Source organism: Dermacentor andersoni, chromosome 9, assembly GCF_023375885.2.
Source record: "Dermacentor andersoni chromosome 9, qqDerAnde1_hic_scaffold, whole genome shotgun sequence".
NCBI lineage: Eukaryota > Metazoa > Arthropoda > Arachnida > Ixodida > Ixodidae > Dermacentor > Dermacentor andersoni.
Genome location: NC_092822.1, coordinates 68,748,313 through 68,767,714, shown reverse-complemented (window position 1 = coordinate 68,767,714; position 19,402 = coordinate 68,748,313). Strand labels below are relative to the sequence as shown.

General features: G+C 42.9%; 1 long non-coding RNA gene across 1 annotated transcript in view; it reads left to right on the top strand.

Annotated features, from left to right (window-relative positions):
* LOC140213100 (uncharacterized) overlaps nt 1-19,402 on the top strand; it is a 37,685-nt gene that overhangs the window by 5,154 nt on the left and 13,129 nt on the right. The window lies entirely within an intron of this gene.

The window sequence follows — 19,402 nt, the reverse complement described above, 5'->3', positions numbered from 1 at the left end:
GGTGCCTGCACAGTCTTGGAGGCTATGAGCTGGCCAGACTAAGGTGGTGTGTCGGGGTTCATTGGCCTCCTTGCTCACCCAGCGGGGCCCGTGAGGTCAGCAGATCAGCCTGGATAAGCTGCGTAGCCGGCGCACTGTGTGGTGTGCCACATGCTGCTTGAAAACGACAGACGTTTTCATTGTATGTGATGCAGCACGCAACCCTTTATATTCTACTGTTTTGCCGGTGTCACGACAAAATTGATGAGCCAAGCGGAAGCAAAAGGTGTCGCATTGAAAATTAAGGCAGCTATAATAAAGGCTGTCGAGTCAAGTACTTAGAAGAAACTTGTTGCAAATATGTTGTGCATTCAGTGACAGCAGCAGTGTGGCAACGGTTACATCTCTGACTGCGGGATTGTTGGCTTCACAGGTGGTTCTAGCTGCCTACCGGATCAACTTTCCAGTGCCTGCTGGTGCGCTTGCGCTCCCCAGTATCCAACCGTATCGCCGTGGGCTTTCATGGACGGGATTCTGACGTGGCTGTTGACGATGCACTACTGTCCTTGGATCTGCGCATGTGCTTCACTGCCAGCCTGGCTATATAAGTTTCCCTGAAGCAACTTCATTCAGCGGCAGCGGCAGCCGTGTGGCAGCAGTTACATCTCTGACTGTGCCTTTGTTGACTTCACAAGTGGTTCTAGCTGCCTGCCGGATCAACTTTTTAGTGCCTGCTGGTGCACCTGTGCTCATAAGTATCCAGCTGTATCGCCGTAGGCTTTCACTGATGGGATTCTGACGTTACTGCTGACGGCGCACTACTGTCCTTGGATCTGCGCATGTGCTTCACTGCCATCCTGGCTATACAGTCAACGTCCGATTTTTCGGACCCCCTGGGGTCGCGAAAACATCCGAAAAATCTGGTAATCCAAAAAAATGAATGCTCGCATTTTATGCCCCTACGGGCTCAAATCGCCACAGGCATGTCAGCAATAGTTCCAAGGGCCTGGCAGTATAGTTATTAGCCGTATCGGGGCCTGTACTATGATATGAGACGGCAGGTTCCCGCGTGTATAATTAAGGAAAGCACACCTTGGCCCCTGGCTGTTGCCCCTTCCCACAGTTGATATGCTTCGCCGCAATACATCGCGTATGCTTCACCGCGTAACAATGTTGTATTAAGGCGAAGCTGACTTTCGGGAACCGGTATCATGCAACGCGCCATGCTTTCCAAGCTTCAAATATTGGCGAGAATTACAAAGGCAGAGTCGGCGCCATTACTAACAGCGGCGAATTGTTTTAATGAAATACATGCCACCGAACAGTAAGAAGCTTGGTAGTGAACGTCGAAGTAGCTAGGCCTAATGTTGCCGTGGTGACTCCCAGTGTATCTGCGTGTGAAAGCGCCGGTTCGAGGCGCCGAGATAATCAAAATGGCGGTGGTGGTGGCTTCGGTTAATGCTGTTTCAGACCTGTGGACTGCGGTCCTGTTAAAAAGTCCGCAATATCGAATGGCGAAGGTTTTTCGCGTCTGAAATTTCAGACGTTTTTATACATCGACTCTATGGTGGCACGTGACAGTGCCGCGAAGGCGTCCGAATTATCGGGCGTGTCCGAAAAATTGGCCGTCCGAAAAATCGATCGTCGACTGTATAAGCTTCCCTGAAGCAACTTGACTTCATTTAGCGACATTAGCAGTGTGGCAGTGGTTACGTCTCTGACTGTGTCATTGTTGGCTTCACAGGTTTGTGATCACTTGCTCTGGCTATATACTCTGTTATGTATTATTTTTGGTTGTGGTTGTGCTGCTGCTGCTGCTTTCAGTATTACCATTTCGTTTTGTCATGCTAACTGTTGCCAAATTGTCTAAATGTGTAGAACAGTCAGAAAATGCTTTTAAGGAAAGACTGGATAGCACGCTTGAGAAGGTAATGACTACTGTCATTTCCAAGCTTGATTCTCAGCCTTAACTGATCATTATTGGCCTGAAGATTGAGGTCGAGCAGTTGGAACAGTCTTGATTACTTGAACGAGACAGTTGAGTTTCTCAGATCTGAAAAGGAGCAATTAACTGCAACCAACAAATTCCTTATTGTGCGTAACGAGGCCTTGGAAAAGTGTATTAGTGACATGGAACAATACTCATGAAAAAACGTCAAAATCAAGGGCATTCACTCAAGATGAAAACTGCATGGCTATTCTCCAAACTATTGCCTCTAAAATTAATGGCCCCGTTTCAGCCAGTGATGCTGACACCATTCACCGCGTTTCGTCTGGTTCTGACTCAGAGAATTTACTGGTCCAATTCAACTCGCGAATGCTTAAGAACATGTTTGTCGGGAAAGCTTGTAAAGCCTGTCTGCCTGCAAATCACATCGGTTTCAGTACTTCACGTGGCATGCCTGTCTTCGTTAATGACCACCTCACTCCTCAGAATGAACAACTGTTCAGCAAGGCTTTGCAGCTTAAGAACTGGCTCTTTCTGTGGACTGATGATTGTGTCATAAAGGCAAGGCAGTCAACAAACAGCAGGGTCTTTCGAATCAAGAATGAGTCTGACCTAAGGGTGTTTGCCTAATCAACTAGTGCTTTTTTTTTTATTCTCTTTATCATTATGTTGTACATTTCCATTAATGACATTAAATTCATTTTTTCCCATAGCTATCATTCAGTGATTCACTAATACACACAGTCTGCATAAGCATTTTCGTGACTTTCAAGTGCTGTTGTCCTCATGCCACCACTCAATCTCAGTAAAGTGTGTTTCAGAGACATGGCTTAGCGATACTGATAGGAAGCTCAACTGCTTTCCGTCATATAATGCTGAATATTGCAACCGTACTTCATCACATGATGGTGCCTCCATGTTTATTCTCTCTGGGATCAGATATAGACGAAGGCTAGATCTTCGTCTAAACATCTGTGACTGCGAATCTGTTTGCATCGAAGTTGATTACTCTGCTCTAGGCATAGATCATAAAAATGTTGTCTTTGGTTTCATTTATCGATCACTGCATTCTCCAATTCCGGCTTTTTGTGATGCACTCGATGCCGTTCTTGACGTTGAACTAAAACAAGTCCATTGTCCTAATTGGTGGCATAAACATAAACCTACTTGATGCTTCTTCCTCATGCCTTCTCCAATGTGTTAGCTGTTTTCATGGTTACAGCCCTGAACCTTTTCTTTCTCTTCCTACTTGTTGCTCTGTTGATGGCTCAGGAACACTAATTGATCATGTGTTGTCTGACACTCCTGCAGCATTCATTCTTCAAACTCATATTATGGATCATTTCCCCATAACTCTCTGCTTTCAAAAGTTTTTCAAAAGTTTTGTTAAACACATGTTTGATCGTGTTAAATTTGTATAATTAATATCTAGCTCTGATTGGTCTTGCGTTACGTCAATGGACAATGTTGGGTCAGCTTGTAGAAACTTGTCTCAATAATAACCGACTGTGTCATTTCATCCACAATGTCTGTTCAGTGCCATAAAAGTTATTCCTCTCCTAGGAATACCTGGTTAACATCAGGATTACTTAATAGCTTACATAAAAAGGATAACTTATATACAAAAACTAAAAGGCAACCATTTAATCTGAGCTTAAAAGACCACTACAAACAATATTGTAACACCTTAAGTACACTGATGAAGAATGCAAAGAAAAGCTATTACCAAAACCAAATTACTCGTTCTGGTTCTGACCTAAAAAGGAAACAGTGGCGTTTGATCACTTCTTTTCTCACTAAACCTGTAAATCCTACCATAGCTAATACTACTCATGAAGGATCCATTACCTCTACTCCAGTTGACATCACTAACGCGTTCAGTGAATGCTTCCCCTTCACCATTCCTTCCCCATCTGTTCCCCCAGCCAAACTTGGTCATTGCAGTCATTCATTTTTCCTTTTCCCCCTCAACTCCGGAAGAGGTAAAGAGTATAATAATCAACCTAAAATGCCTCTAGTGCAGTTGTAGACACCATTCGTGCTAATCACATAAAATTGGTTACTGATGTCTCTGCAGATGTGCTTGCCTTCATAATTAATCTAATTTTTTAGACAGGTACATTTCCCAGCACATAAAAATAAGAAAGGTAATCCCAGTATTTAAAAAGGATGATAAATCACCAATCTTCAATTACATATAAATTTCTATTCTTCCATTTTTGAGTAAAGTTATCGAAAAACAAATCCACATTTGTCTGTCTAGCTATCTCGAAAAATTTAACTTGTTTCACCCTAAACACTATCTATTCTGTCACGGGTATTCAACTCTTATTTACTTCACTGGTAAATGCAAAATCGAAATTGGCAAAGTTAGCAACATTGGTTCTGTTTCTTTAGACTTCATTAAAGCTTTTGATACAATTATGCTATTTTATTCTCTAAACTTGCTTCTTATGGCATTGAAGGAACCCCTCTAAACCTCTTCCAAAGTTACATATCTAATCGTGAGCAAACAATATACATTTCTGGTGTTTCTTCTTGTAAAATAATAATAATTAATATCGGGGTTCCACAAGGCTCAATTTTTGCCCTGCTTTTATTTTTTGGATAATAATGATCTGCCTAAATACTAACTTTGCCAACAGAATGCATCCTATGTGCCAATGACATCACTGCTTTATGTTCGGGTAACTGTTTAAACAATCTTATAACAACCCTTAATGCTGATCTTATAGGTATCTCTACTTGGTGTGCTAAAGACGAACTTCTAATTAATCCTTCCAAATCTAAGTTTGTAATCTTCAGTTCTCGACCCAATAATGATTCGTAAGTTCTACCAATTATTATCGATTTGCATGCTGTTTATCCCTCCAACCATTGTTCATTCCTTGATGTTGAACTTGAATCAAGCTAAAATTTAAGTTGACTATCCATGAACTACAAAGAAAAACTTCATACGGGATTAGAATTCTATTCAAAGCTAGGAGTTATTTTGATATACATGCTCTGGTTACTCTACATTACACATTCATTCACAGCTGTCTAAGCTATTGCATAACTTCCTGGGGTCAAACCTATCACTCTAATCTTTTGTCCTTACAACATGTCCAAAATCAAGCCATCCATATTATTACTAAGAGTAATCACCAATCACATGTTACAGAACTATGTTACAGAAATTCAATGCTTACATATTTGCATATCGAGCAACTATAATGACCATCACCTTCTAAAATTTGTTTTCATGCAAGGACTTACCAATACAAATTACACACATTTTTCTCTAAACAACAATTCTTTTACTTCCAAAAATCCACACTAACTATGGTACCCAAAGAGTTGGTTTTGTTTTAATTAAATCATGAAATTCCTTGCCTTATAATATTAAAGCTGCTGTTTCCGTGTCATAATTTGAACTTTTGCTTCGTGATTTTATTCAGAATCAATAACATAATTTGAAAAACGAAATATCCTATTTTTTATCGTTTCTTGCTGAATAATGACTATCTATTCATTGACTAGAATTGTCTAATCAGTGAAATGATTGTACTTGCTTAATTATCTTATTAATAATTTAGTTTCTGCTCGTATATTATTGTAACCGTTTTTATTACTCTCTTTTGCTGTTTAGTAGCTTTCCATTTCATGTAACATATCATAGGAGGTTCCCCTACAGTGTTTTCACTGTGGGACCTCCTTCTGTAGAATATCATACCCACCTTTGTATATGCTTTTTATCAGAATAAACTTGAAACTTCAACCCAAAGGTTCTCTTATAGTATCATTAAAGCTGCATCACATTTGTGGCCCCGTAGTGGTTCTGCATGCCTTGCAGGTTTGAAGTTATGCACCTGATTGGACAGATATTTAGGTAAAGGGCAGTATTGAATATCACGAAGTAATTTTGGCTCCCACTTCAAGTTGTTTGTAAGGAATTTCGAACGTGTTACCTTGAAAATGTGATGACACAATTTGCATAAGTTATGGCATAGCAGCCTATCCAACATTTGTTTACAGCATAACATGTGCAGGGAAATTATAACCAGAATATTTGGAAGCACTTCTTACTGTATGGCTTGCCTTCCATCAAGAGTAATTCATATGCTTGTTGAAAGGGTAATTATCCATTTATTTCAAGATCATCATCGTCATCAGCCTGGTTACGCCCACTGCAGGGCAGAGGCCTCTCCCATACTTCTCTAACTACCCCGGTCATGTACTAATTGTGGCCATGTTGTCCCTGCAAATTTCTTAATCTCATCCGCCCACCTAACTTTCTGCCACCCCCTGCTTCGCTTCCCTTCCCTTGGAATCCAGTCCATAACCCTTATTGACCATCGGTTATCTTCCCTCCTCATTACATGTCCTGCCCATGCCCATTTCTTTTTCTTGATTTCAACTAAGATGTCATTAACTCGCATTTGTTCCCTCACCCAATCTGCTCTTTTCTTATCCCTTAACGTTACACCCATCATTCTTCTTTCCATAGCTCGTTGGGTCGTCCTCAATTTTAGTAGAACCCTTTTCGTAAGCCTCCAGGTTTCTGCCCCGTACGTGAGTACTAGTAAAACACAGCTGTTATACACCTTTCTCTTGAGGGATAATGGCAACCTACTGTTCATGATCTGAGAATGTCTGCCAAACTCACTCCAGCCCATTCTTATTCTTCTGATGAATGGGCTGGGGTGCGTTCGGCAGACATTCTCAGATCATGAACAGTAGGTTGCTGATCTGAGAATGTCTGCCGAATTTCAAGGTAACCAACCTCAAATCTATATTTCAAGTTGAGCAGTTTTTGAAACCCGTTTTTTTTTTTTTATAGTTGCATGACTAAAAAGTTGAAGATGTTAAGGTTGTTACTGGAACACTTGGGCCTGCTTTTGCAAAACTTCTTTCTTTGGGTGTTCTTTCATTTACTAGCATTTCAGCACCTGATAATCATGATAACGAATATTGTGATTAACTAGGCAATTGCCCTTCGTATGGCACTTACAGGCAGCACAGAAGAGAAGTTTTGTGAATGCTGGGGAATATCGATGCCCCAGATGACACATGGACATCCTAGTGATGTCTTATAGATATCTCGATATGGACGTTGGGATCATCCTAAGGTTGTACCAGAATGATCCTGAAAAGCTCGCTTGTGGAACACTAAAAAATGTCTTATGGATTACCTAGCTGGGCCCGTTGGGACATTAGCAGGACATTGGATCTCGGTATAGGACTTTGTGCTGTACTGACAACCCACACTTATGTATTTATGACTTAACTCACAGATCGACCCTTAAAGGGAAGCTGAAACGGTTTTCAATTCCCATGAATTGCTGGGGTTGGGAAGAACAGACCTATTAATTTACGGTTCTGAAATTTTTTCTTTGTATTGTCAATGCAAGGGGCAGAAATCGCTTTCTAAATCCCCACCGCAGACACGCCCCCGTAGCTTCCCGGAGCGCCGGGTGAGGAGGCAGCCGGAGGAGAGAACCGGCGAGAGTGATGTCATTCCCGGGGACCCTACTGGCGGACCGGCGTGCTGGCATGTGCTGGCATGTTTCTTTCCGTCCTGCGCTTGGCTAAACGACGCTACGAGAGATCTGCCGCCGCTCACGTTTGTTTTCTTTTGCGATTTTCGTGAACTGTGCTTCCTTTCTGTGCTGCGTGAGTGCCTACAGCCAAGGGCGCCCAACATGCCCTCGTTCTGTGCAGCATTCGGCTGTGCGAACACAGGTGGGCAAGACGATGTGGTGTTTCACATGTTCCCGAAGGACAAGAAACTTGCAGCGCAGTGGGTCCGTGCGGTGAGAAGAGATAATTTCTTGCCGACGAAATCACCTGTGCTGTGTTCGGACCATTTTCGCGACAGTGATTATTATCAGAGCTTGACAACGATGCGGGCAATCGGTATTCCAATTAAATCGGCGCGACTGAAGGCCGGCGTTGTTCGTCTATATTCTTCCACAAGAGAAACACCTCGCCACTTCCAAGAGCGGCCTTCGCCAAGTGGAGAAAGGGTGAGGTAAGGGTTTTAATGTGCACACGGCAATTTTTTAAACGGATGATCACCTGAGTGTCGAAATAGAAACATTATTGCAATGGAAAAGATTTGAAGGAGGGCTGGTCGGAGCCTCTGAGTCCAGGGCCCCACTGGCCTCTGCCACCTGCCTGACCTGCTGGCTAATTACGAACTTTTGTCCTGCCAGGTCGGAGCGGGCTTGCTGTGCCTCCCACTGCTCCATTGCTTTACTGGTATTAATATATATATATATATATATATATATATATATATATATATATATATATATATATATATATATATGAGGGTGCTTAGTGCACTCCCAGGTTATATGTATTAGGGTAGGTATGCCACCGCACCAAGAACAGTTGACAAGTGGGATACATGGCGTTTAGCAATTTTAAATGGGGTATTTTACGCCAATCGGCGGCCTCTTCCCCGCTAAGTTGTGGGTGAGGCGGCGGGTATTTTCTGCGGACTCCACGCTGATGAGTGTCGAACAAACGGCCTTACGGCGACCTATGACAAAGCGAGGTGGAGGCACAGCCGGGAATATGCACATACGTGCAAAGTGCTTGCCGTTTCCATCCTTTTTCCACTCCGCTTTGTCACGGAACACTGTACTACGGCTCTTCGTTCGGCGCTGTTTCGGTACTATGAAATAACTGAAATAACGCTTGCGCATTCAGTGATATTTGCTATTCGTCCTACCACGCAGTGCCCGCAGGTTCAGCTGTTCAGCATTCGTGTTCAAATCGCACGACATAAGGCGTTACGGTAATATTTTCATGCTCGCGTTAGAGTAGTTGAACTCGGCGTGTAAAAACTTCGTTCCGTAGATTTCGCACTCACAGCTTGTTACCAGCAGCGAAATGCCGCAAAAACGAGCGTCGGCACAGCCGCGCCCGTGGCAAGGCGAACGGGCTCAAATAATGAAGTAACGTTTGTGAGGTATTGAACTTGTCAGCGTTTGACGTGGTCTAGCCCAATACAGGCATCGCTGCTGGACAAAAAATGTTTTCTTGCCTTTAACTAGCTATGCATCACGCATGGCAAAATTATTATTTGAAAGTAAATATGATACGCTGATTTGAATTACATTACCACTTACCGCTTTCAAAAGAGTAATGATATTACTTTACGATTGCTTTGAAAAAGTTTTCATGCACTCAAGAAGCAAAAAGCAAAGTATAAAGGGACGCCAACCTTTCTTCAAGGCAACATACACTTGCCAACATTTCATGCCCCCCCCCCCCCCCCCCCCCCATGTGCCTCCACGTTATCTCGCGACACTACCAACGTTCTGGCGCCGTACACAGCTTACTGGTGCATATTTAACGCAATTAATAAATTACTTTAGCCATGAAATTAGACACCAAATAATTCACATTACTAAATCACTAGACAACTAATCCACATAAATTACTGAAAAAGTATTTAAATTACTGTAAGTAATCCTTTGTGTTTGCTGATATGCGTGATATGCTGAAATTCATGACATCCATGCCTTGCACTCTTTCAGGTTCCAGCAAAGCACCTTGAGAACCGAGCCCCTGATCAACCTGTTCCGCTACCATCACCAATCGAAGAGTTTGAAGCAGCCAGTGTGACACAGGCAGATAATGTTGAAGAGTTTGAAGTAGGCAAACGCGGCACTTTTGTTTGCGATCGTGTATCAACACGCAAATAAACCATGGCACTTTAGACAAGCAGCGGCAAGGTGCATGACATAGCGGAACTGCACCCGTGTTAGTGAGATGTACTGCTTTGGCATTCTTCCAGCTGCAAGTTCCCAGTGACACTTTAGCGCGTTTTTTCTCCCGTCATTGGAATGTGCAGCTACATGAAAAGACATCTGTACCAGCTAAGATTTCCAACGCGCTAGAAGGTGCACACATCGCTCTCGCTGTTGGCACACTCAACATCGCTGTTGCCCCCGTTGCCGCCATCGTTTTCTGTATCGGCTGTCGGTTCGAACATGTACGGTGAAAATACAAGCTCTCCGAGACAGCGAGAATGTTCCACAATGCTTACAACTCAGCTGTGAAGCCAGAACAGAACAGCGTGCTACGCTCTGAAACGACGGCGCCGACCGGCGGTCCCCGTGAATGACGTCAAAGCGGTCCCGACCAATCACGGGCAACGGCGGCGTTCGCACGATGCCCAGAGGTGGTGGTGCACGTTTTCTTGCAAAAAACAGCCGCTTGCATTTTAACGCGACAGCGTCAAGGAGCTCGTGTCGCAGAAAAGTCCGCGGCGTTGGCCGTGAGCGAAAAATCACGGCAGGCAATTCATAAATAAAAACAGCTCGACGCTGCAGCACATGCTGTGGGCATGTACCGGTAGCCAGCAGCAGGAGTCCCCGACTAACGGGATAGAAATGGCAGTCTCGAACCGAGGGGCGTGTTGGGAGGCGGCCCTGCTCAGCCACGACCTCGCCGATCAACTGTGGGCCGTCCGGCACGTCGAGGAAGCCGCCCGAGTCCAAGGACTCGAGGCCGTCACCTAGGCTGGGGTGCTTATGGCCCCACCCCGCCCAAATCGCCGGACATTTCCAATAAAGTTTCACTCCTCCTCCTGCAACGTGGGCTGCATGAGAATCGAACCAGGGTCTCCGGAGTGTGAGGCGGAGACGCTACCACTCAGCCACGAGTTCGATGCTTCAAAGCGGTACAAGAGCGCGTCTAGTGAATGCGGTGTTGTCTTAGAAACGTGCCGTAGAAAGTTATACTGTGGTGTATATCGGTAATTCTGAGCATGTAACTTACAGAAGTTGCAGTTACACGAGTAGCGAAGTACGTTTCCGCTACATTTCTTCTGCGCTTTCCGCACACGCAGAGCCATCTTGCGGCAAACACAGAAGACTCCCTCCTCTCAATGTACGGCGCTTCCCCAACAGGTGGCGCGCATTGGGGCTGTGCGGGGACCGGTGCAAGGCGCGTCGCGGCCCCGACTCCCTCTCCCCTAACGACGCTTCGCCGTGCTCTCTCACGGGTTGCAGAATCAAGCGTCCTTCCTTTCTTTAGATCACTATCTATATATCTCTGCCCGTGCCGATCACGACGTTTGGCTGGCGTAGATCGTTTCCCCCCCGAGACACCGAGTTCTTTGGTTCGTTCCGCTTACTCAGGCGCAGGTTTCGTTTCCGCGCCGAACGCTGCGTTGCTCGACGCTCACCGCGGATTGGTGGGTGCAAAGTTCGATGCGGGGTGCCTCGTAAGTGATCGCTGCGCCGTAGCGCATTGTCTTACACCCCTTGGCGGGTCGACGGGAACGGTCGAATTTCACTCTTGTAGGCGAAGCTTAAGCGTCCTCCAATTTTTTTTTTCTGCCCTTTTTATACGAGATATTCATGTTCAGTGGACTCAAAACTTTTCGAAAAGTGTTTCAGCTTCCCTTTAATGCATTTCAAGGATCAACCTTGTACTTTTATTTATCAGCGCCATAAGTACAATTTCGTTAAGGTAGCCTCTGGGCTACCTTGGTCTGGATGTTATTAATCACTTGTTTGTTGTTGCTGCCTTGTGGCTTTCAAGCTTGTAATGCATTATGCAAAGTCAACGTGGAAGTTGCAATATCTTATTGAAATTGTCTGTAATACAGGATGTCAAATAAGTAGTAACTTCAGCAAGAGATAACAAAGCTATCCCTGTTTTCCTTACAGATATAACACAATGTGTACGAACTTAACGTAAAAACAGCTGCCCAATGTCTGCTATGACTGTTTGCAGCGGACATGCACAATGCTTGTGGCTGACACTGAACAACACGCATTGCATCTATAACACATGTACGAATGTGTAGCATTGCATATGCGTGTTGTATTCAATCAACTAAAGTTTTCAAAGTCAGCACTATCAGAGAATATGCAAAATATGGTGTATGGATGAGCTTGAGACATTATACCTTTGAGTTATAATTTCAGCATAATCGGAGATAATCATTCTTTTTCGTGTTAAAGACCAAACCTTTAGGAGGCCTACTATTATTGTGTGGGCTGAAAAAAGGCCTTGGTGTGATGTCCTTAGGACATCTTTGGTAGGATAACCTAAAATATGTTAAGTAAGTTTACAGAAATGCTCGTCTGAAAAGCAGACGCATAGCCCTCTGGTTCGCCATCTCCTGATGCACATTTGCGGAAAATACTTTGCATACTGATTCCACATCATCATCATGTCCGTGACGGTGAGATTTTTTGATCTTGCCGACCAAGACATTGCTTGGAAGTCCACCGGACACCTCCATGAGGATGAGGGATGTGTGGATCTTTTTGGGATCATCCATGCGAAATTTTGTGTCGACTGGGCAAATACCATACTATAATTATTACGAGTATTGATCGTCTGACAAACACAGTAATAAAAAAAATATATGTGGGTGTGTTTTCTAGGAGCAACTTTGTTTCTAATGACAACTATATTCAGTTTTCACAAAGTGAAGCAAGAGTCACAGCAGCTGTAGGCAAAAGTTTTCTGTGTTTTGCATGGCACCTAAATACCTGCTGGTGGTAATGTTGTGGCATATGTAGTGTTGCCAAGTGGACTCTTCACGCAGGTACAGCCAGTGCTTTTGCAACTTCCAAACCCTGTCTGAGAAATTTGGCGACTTCAAAGAGCGCAAGTGCGTGCCCACCAAAGCGTCCACAGTTGCACGCATATCTTTACCGAAGCTGACAGCCAAGACCACAACCGAAGCAGCTGCCAGAGCTGCAATGGCTAGCAGGGCACGTCCTGCCTAAAAACATGATTTCTCCCCACAGCCTGCTGACCAGGAGTCTCCACAGTTGAAATAGTGCTCACCACCACAGTCCCCTCTTTCAGTGTTGCCAACATTGTAGCAGTTGGATTGTGCATTGTTGAGATGTTGTGCCAGCGAGTCTGAGCATAGTGCACTATTTACTCTGAAACACATACTGAAATATGTTATCCGGCGAAATTGATATTTGTACATTTTCTTCAAAGAAATGTATGGTCCAGGTGCACGTCAACATATTACAGAAGAACTGAAAAGCGGGCGAGTTCGAACCTATCAGTTCTCGGGCAGCGCACATAAAAATGAATGACGAGAAAGAATATAAAACAAGAATATTTCGTGTTACACCGAAAGCTGTTATGGGCTCATTTCGATAGCCGTTTGGCTGGCGATGTTGTCCGCCGCTGCCACCGGGGTCTGCCACAGCTATCGCTGGGAATGAGAAAAAAAAAGATACCCAGTTCCCGCTGGGGTCTAACCTAGACCTGCTGCGTGGGAGTCAGCTGCTCTACCACTGAGCCATGCCAGCGCTTCCTAGCTTGTAGCGGAAACGTGCCCTGTAAACACGTCCTAGCTCGGGAGGAGATACGCGATGTGGCATGCACGCCTCATAGTGTCAATACATGCACGCTTTGCATTGCAGTTGCATATTATTACATCAGGTGGCATGCCATGTGCCAGTCGCACAGGTAGCGATACAAGGTAGATAGAGAAGCTTTGAGAAAGAACAAAGAAGGCTAAAGAGATGTATACAAAAATTCTAGAATGAAAAAAACATGTCTTTAAAACGATGAAGCGCCAACAGTGACAGCACTCTAAAAAAGAACAAAGACGGGACAAGTCGCGCCTGTGGAGCATGTACAGGCGCTATGCGGCATACACCGCATAGCGCCTGTACATGCTCCCTTTGCATTGCAGTTACATATTATTACACCAGGTAGCATGCCATGTAGCAATTGCATAGGCAGTGGTACAAGGTAGATAGACAAGGTTTGAGGAGGAAAAAGATTAAGGAGGCGTATACAAAAATGCTAGAATGAAAAACGTTTGGAGCATACGTGATTAAATCAAGCAGGCCAGCTGACTGTTTGTCATCTTCCCGTGTCAAAGGGAATGCTAATAAATCCTCGCCATCGTTTGCCTCGTGTTGTGCCATTTATCACACGATGTGACATGTGCGCTCGATATGTGCAAAATTTGCATTGCAGTTTCATTGTGTTTCACCAGCTGTCTTGACATGTAGCAGTTGCAGGTAGCGGTTGCATGCTGCATGTCGCTGGACCTGGTTAAATCAAGCAGTTTTAGTGAGTAGGTATTTGTTACTGCCCCATTTCAAAGGGGACGCCAACAAATCATCACCATCATCAACAGCAGCATTGTATCATAACATGGGTCAAGGGATGCAATATGTGTGCCACATAGTCTGTATACCCGTGTTTACTCTTTGGGTCACGTTATCGTGCCTCCTCGCAAGGTGCGAACTGCTACTGAAGAAGCGGATCATAGAGCTACGCCTGGAGCTGCAACCAGGCAACGTCAGGCTCAGCAGAGCGCTGTACAGAGGGCAGCACAAGCCGTAGCTCACCGTCGACACCGGATGGACAGTTCAGATCATTCTCGCAGAAGCCGCAAAGACCCTCTGGTGCATGCGATGGAGCTCCCGTGGTGCTACTCCTGCTTACACTGTGACTGTGCTGCATTGCCGTGCAATCCTGTGACCTTTTTATGTGCACAGCCCAAGAATGGTCAACATATTAAGTGCGGAAACTTGGGCAAGCTTATTGTTTGCCATAGAAGTAAGCACGGTGCACATGACAGCTTCATAATGCCCTTTCTGCACCCCTTTTTCTCTTCTCTCATTGTGCTACGTTTTATTTATTTATGTACGTTCATTTATTGATACATACCTGGGGACTATGGCAGGATTGGGGGAAATGTCCCAATTATTACATGTCTTGTGCTCTGTGCTTATTCTTGCCACAGCCCTTTGTCTCAGCCTCGTATATGGGCCACTTATTGTTAGGGGTGACACGTGATATCAGTGCATGTGGTCTCAGTTTAAATTTAGAATCAAGCCTTCGACACAAATCCCTATTTAAGGACATCAGCCTAACATGCCTGGTAAACCCATTTTTCCTGTTGAGTATAATGAATGCTTGATGTATGCTTTAATAGTATCGACATGTTTCTCCTAAGTTACCCTATAGATTTGTGTTGTCTTTCTACAGAATTATTAGGACCGTGACCTGAGGTATACTTGTATGTGGTGCATGATGTCGACTCATAATGAATGCAGCTGGCCATATGGCGTAATGAGCTTTTGTTGACTTGCCTTCTTTTTTCTGGGCTGCGAAAGCCTATCGCTATAGTTGTTCTTGTGTGGAAATTTTGCAGTTGCCTCCTGGAACAAAATTATTTTACTATTGACTCGTTTGCAGCAAATGGCAGATAGTGTATGGATGTGTTGCTCATTTGAACATTGGCCCTCCCTATGGTCTCACACGCGTTTAGCAGAAGTTGGAATCTCAAGCCAAAATTAGGATGACCACGCCAAATACTAACCTTCCGGAAGTGACACGCGTGCAAGAAACACTGAAATATGCGTGTGCTTTCCAATTGCAGTAGTCATACCTTAAAGTGCACTTCTTTAATTAGTTTGCATAAAGTTACCTGAAATAGTGGTCATTTAGGAATAATAAAAAGGCAGTGACATCAGGGTGATCAATGGTAGATATGGACTGATAAGTGTTTCTTTTCAGTGCCCTTGACATTATGGTTACCAATACATGGTTACGCTGGCATGTTAACAATGCATACTTTTACTCTTGTTTCCTGGAATTTTATGGTGTTCAGAGGAACCGATGCAATTAGCCCAAAGAATTGAAGCTGCTGCACAGAGATGAGACATTTCTGGATCCAAGTACAAACTACATGTTACCTGATTTCAAGTATAGCACTTTTTTGCATTGTACATTATGTCCCAGTTGTGAACTTGGTTATTTGAACTGAATTTGCTCTCAATTTGCACATTACTGGCATTCATTGATTGTCAATACTGTTTTACTGTACAGCGTACCTAGCATTGCTTTTCTTTTTACTCATTGAGAAGGCAGTATTGTTCACATTATTTTAGCAAATAAGTTTCTTGTACTGTTGTTGTGTTAAGGTGCCATGAATGTATAATTCTTATGCTGCGTTTGTAGCAATCATTATATGCTTCATTGCAGCCTCTCTTGCACAGTTTTGAATCAGTTCTAGAAATAAGTCTCTCCAATTTTTACATCTTACACTGACTGTACTGCCTTTTAGTGCATTTTAGCAAGTCTGTAGCTGTCAGTTATGAGTAGCTGTCTCTAGTAGTACAAGGGTCCACATGTACTAATGGCTCCTCATTTAATACTTACCATCCCGGTAGCAGACGGTGAAGGGTTGTGAGATGTCCATATTTTCTGGCAGGTTGTTAAAGGACAACAAGTGCATGCGCATTCTAAATAAAGATTGTGTTATGATGCTCCATTGTCTGAGGTCACCTTCAGAAAGTCAGGTTGACATTCGATGAAGCCGGTATATCTGCTGCATAATTTCTTGACATTTTACTGCCTTTTAAATGTTTCTGTAAATGTTGTGTTGTTTCACCGGCCAACAATAAATATAGAAAGCACATGAAGTACTAATTTTAAGCACGCTTATTTTTTAAGTTTTTTTTTTTACATGCACATTGCTTACCTTAAGGCAACTGATCTTATGATCATACATTAAACGCAACGTAAAGTTTTCTTCAAGCAAGCAAAATGTCACTGTGCTGCTGTCAGTCATTTGCGGAAAAACAAAAACAAAGAAAGAATGCTAAAGAGGGAGCACAACTGGCATAAGCAGTACAACCAGATGATTGGCTTATAGGACAAGTAAAAAATGTTGCCTGGTTTCTTCGAAAATAGCTTGTGTTTGTTTGTGTGTTTATGAAAATGTTTGTGTACAATTATGTATTCTGATATCTTGTAAACAAACAAGCCCCCCTCCAAAATACTGGAAACATTCACTGGAGAAGTTGTCAAGCTATTCATTCGAAGTGACGGACCTGAATGATCCTCCATCAGACTGGACTGTTTAGTCTGGCCTAAACATTACCTTGCACTTAATGTGATGTTATGCATGGTGCTTCCTAATCTACTAATCTGCATAGATCAGTTTTCTGTGGCATTCCCATGCAGAACAGTAATTCTTAAATTACTGTTCAGCATGGGAGTTTAAAAATTTTTAATGTCTTACGAGTAGTGTTTTGTCCATGATCACTTGGTCTGCAGTACACTAAAAGGATCTAGGACATTTTGCATTTGCAGCTTGCAGTTCATGCTGCATTGCTAAGCCAGCTAGGATTTAATGTTTGATGGACTTGCCTAAATTAGCTAGCATGGAGTTCATAACAGCAGACTGGACGTGAGAGGAGCATCGGGACATTTTGTTTTAGACATGTCTTTCCTTGGCAACATAATGCACCTGTAAGAATAGCAGTGCTTAATACGTGCAAGTGGCTTTATTTTTAGACCTCACTGCGAAATCACACAATAGGTCTTGGAAACTAATGTCATGTATCAAGAGTTGCACTAAGATTGGAACTGATTTTACCTGTGATTCAGCCAGTCTGTGGAGCCCGACCTATTGTCTCTAACAAATATATATATATATATATATATATTGCTGTCAATATGCTAGCTGTTGTACCACAGTATGTGAGAAGGCATTTGTGTTGCACTAACTTGTTGCAAACTTTCTAAAGTTGTCATTCTAAACTCTAGCATGCTGTGCTAAAGAAATACTGTCACATGCACTGATAGAGCTTTCGGGAACAAATGCAAAAAGGAAAGAAACAACAAACGAAAAAAATACCTGCAATAAATCTTGTGCGAGGTCACAACAACCGTGAGCACTGGTAGTGATACCACCAAACTGCATTGGGCCACATCAGGTGACCCACTGGTTGACCATTGAAACGCAGCTCAATGCATCAAAATAAATGCATTACAGCACAGCTAGGGTATTCCCTAGCACTGCTGCTTGTGCACTAGATTGTGCTGCCAGGCGTGAACCGATGAAACATATTGTGGCTGTTTCGGAATTAATGTTGGCTAGAATGAGTTGCCTGTTTAAACATGTACATCACTTAGGCTGCAAGTATCCCTTATTAACTGGTGTTTTCGACCCAGCGATAGAAGCATTTGTATAAGTTGTGGACATACTGTGGATCACATTTTTATTCTTTAACCAAAAGAGAAAAAAAAACTTCTGGTGTGGTCTTGTTATGTGGGCAGAACATGCACTCCAAGTTTTTTTACAAGTGAGAAAGCAAGTGGAAGCCGTAATTGAAGTAAATTTTGACAACAGTGGCATTGATGAGCATTTAGGTGCTGACTGCAAGCTCACTGACAGCAGTTTATTTCTTTTTTCATGACCATTTTTTTCTTCATGTCTATTTATTGATGTCATGTTCAATGATTCTAGAAGAAGCTTCTCAGTACTGATCAATCAGACTTTTGATGTGCTGAATGAATGTTGGCAGGAGCATTGAGACACTTCGTGTCTGGAGAAGGAGCCATTGTGATGACTGTAGGCAAATAAAAATTTTCGTTAAGAACAGTGATTACATTGAAAAAAAAAAATCTTATGGAGTCGTTTTTGTACAAGGTCGATGAATAATTAGTCGTAATACAACATGGGATTATAATTTATTGTAGGTGTAGCACCTTGGCCCCTAATCTAAATGTTTTTCTCACTATAAAGGGAAAATGGTTATGTGTGTTAATGTTTGTGCTTGCTTTGACAGAGATCTCTGGTCTGTTACAGATGTACCATATTTCCTACAGATCATCCTAGGAGTTGTGGTTTTGGACTTCGCCAGGAAACCATCTCTCCAGCTTCGTTTCAGAAAGCATCCACTTGTTTGCTTTGTTATTTGACAGAACATATTCATATAGGATTGCTTTACCGTTGTGATAGTGATATGACAGTTTATAGTTACTGCCACCAATGCTATTCTCTTGTCTTGACCAAGTGTGATGGAAATTCTCCTTGCTGCCTTGTCATTCTACTGAAGTTATAAAAAAAAGGGTTTTATTACAGTGATTGGTACGTAATCAAGGTAAAAAAAGGACACTACAATGTACTAGCAGATAGCATAGTCAAATCAAAGTAGCACACTATAACATAGAATTGTGCCCTTCTTTAGAGATCTTATTGATAGTTTGTGTACACGTGTGTAACAGTGTCTGTGACAGTACGAATAATTGGCGAATAAGTTGCCTTCGCAATGTGCAGTTGCATTTTGCTTCCACTTACAGAAGGGAAAAACAATTGCAAAGTAATCTTGAAGTGTGCAAATAGAGAAACAAGTGTTTCTTTAATGAACAGCAGTGTAGCAGTATCCTTTTCTGCTAGCAAATGTTGTATCATTCAAACTTCTATAAATGCTGTTTTTATTCGTTTACTTGAGATTCATGTGCTTTTCATTTTCTTTCACATAATCTTCATTCATTTTCACATTTCATTTCGTATGCTTCACGGGTTGAAACATCAGTTGATGCTTTTGTTGTACTGCATTGCATAAATACAGTTAAACCTTTATATAACTAAGTCAAGAAAGTTGGCAATTTGCTTTGTTATATCGAAACCAATGAATTTGACCAATGAATTTTTCTTGCATGGAAGGGGCCACAGAC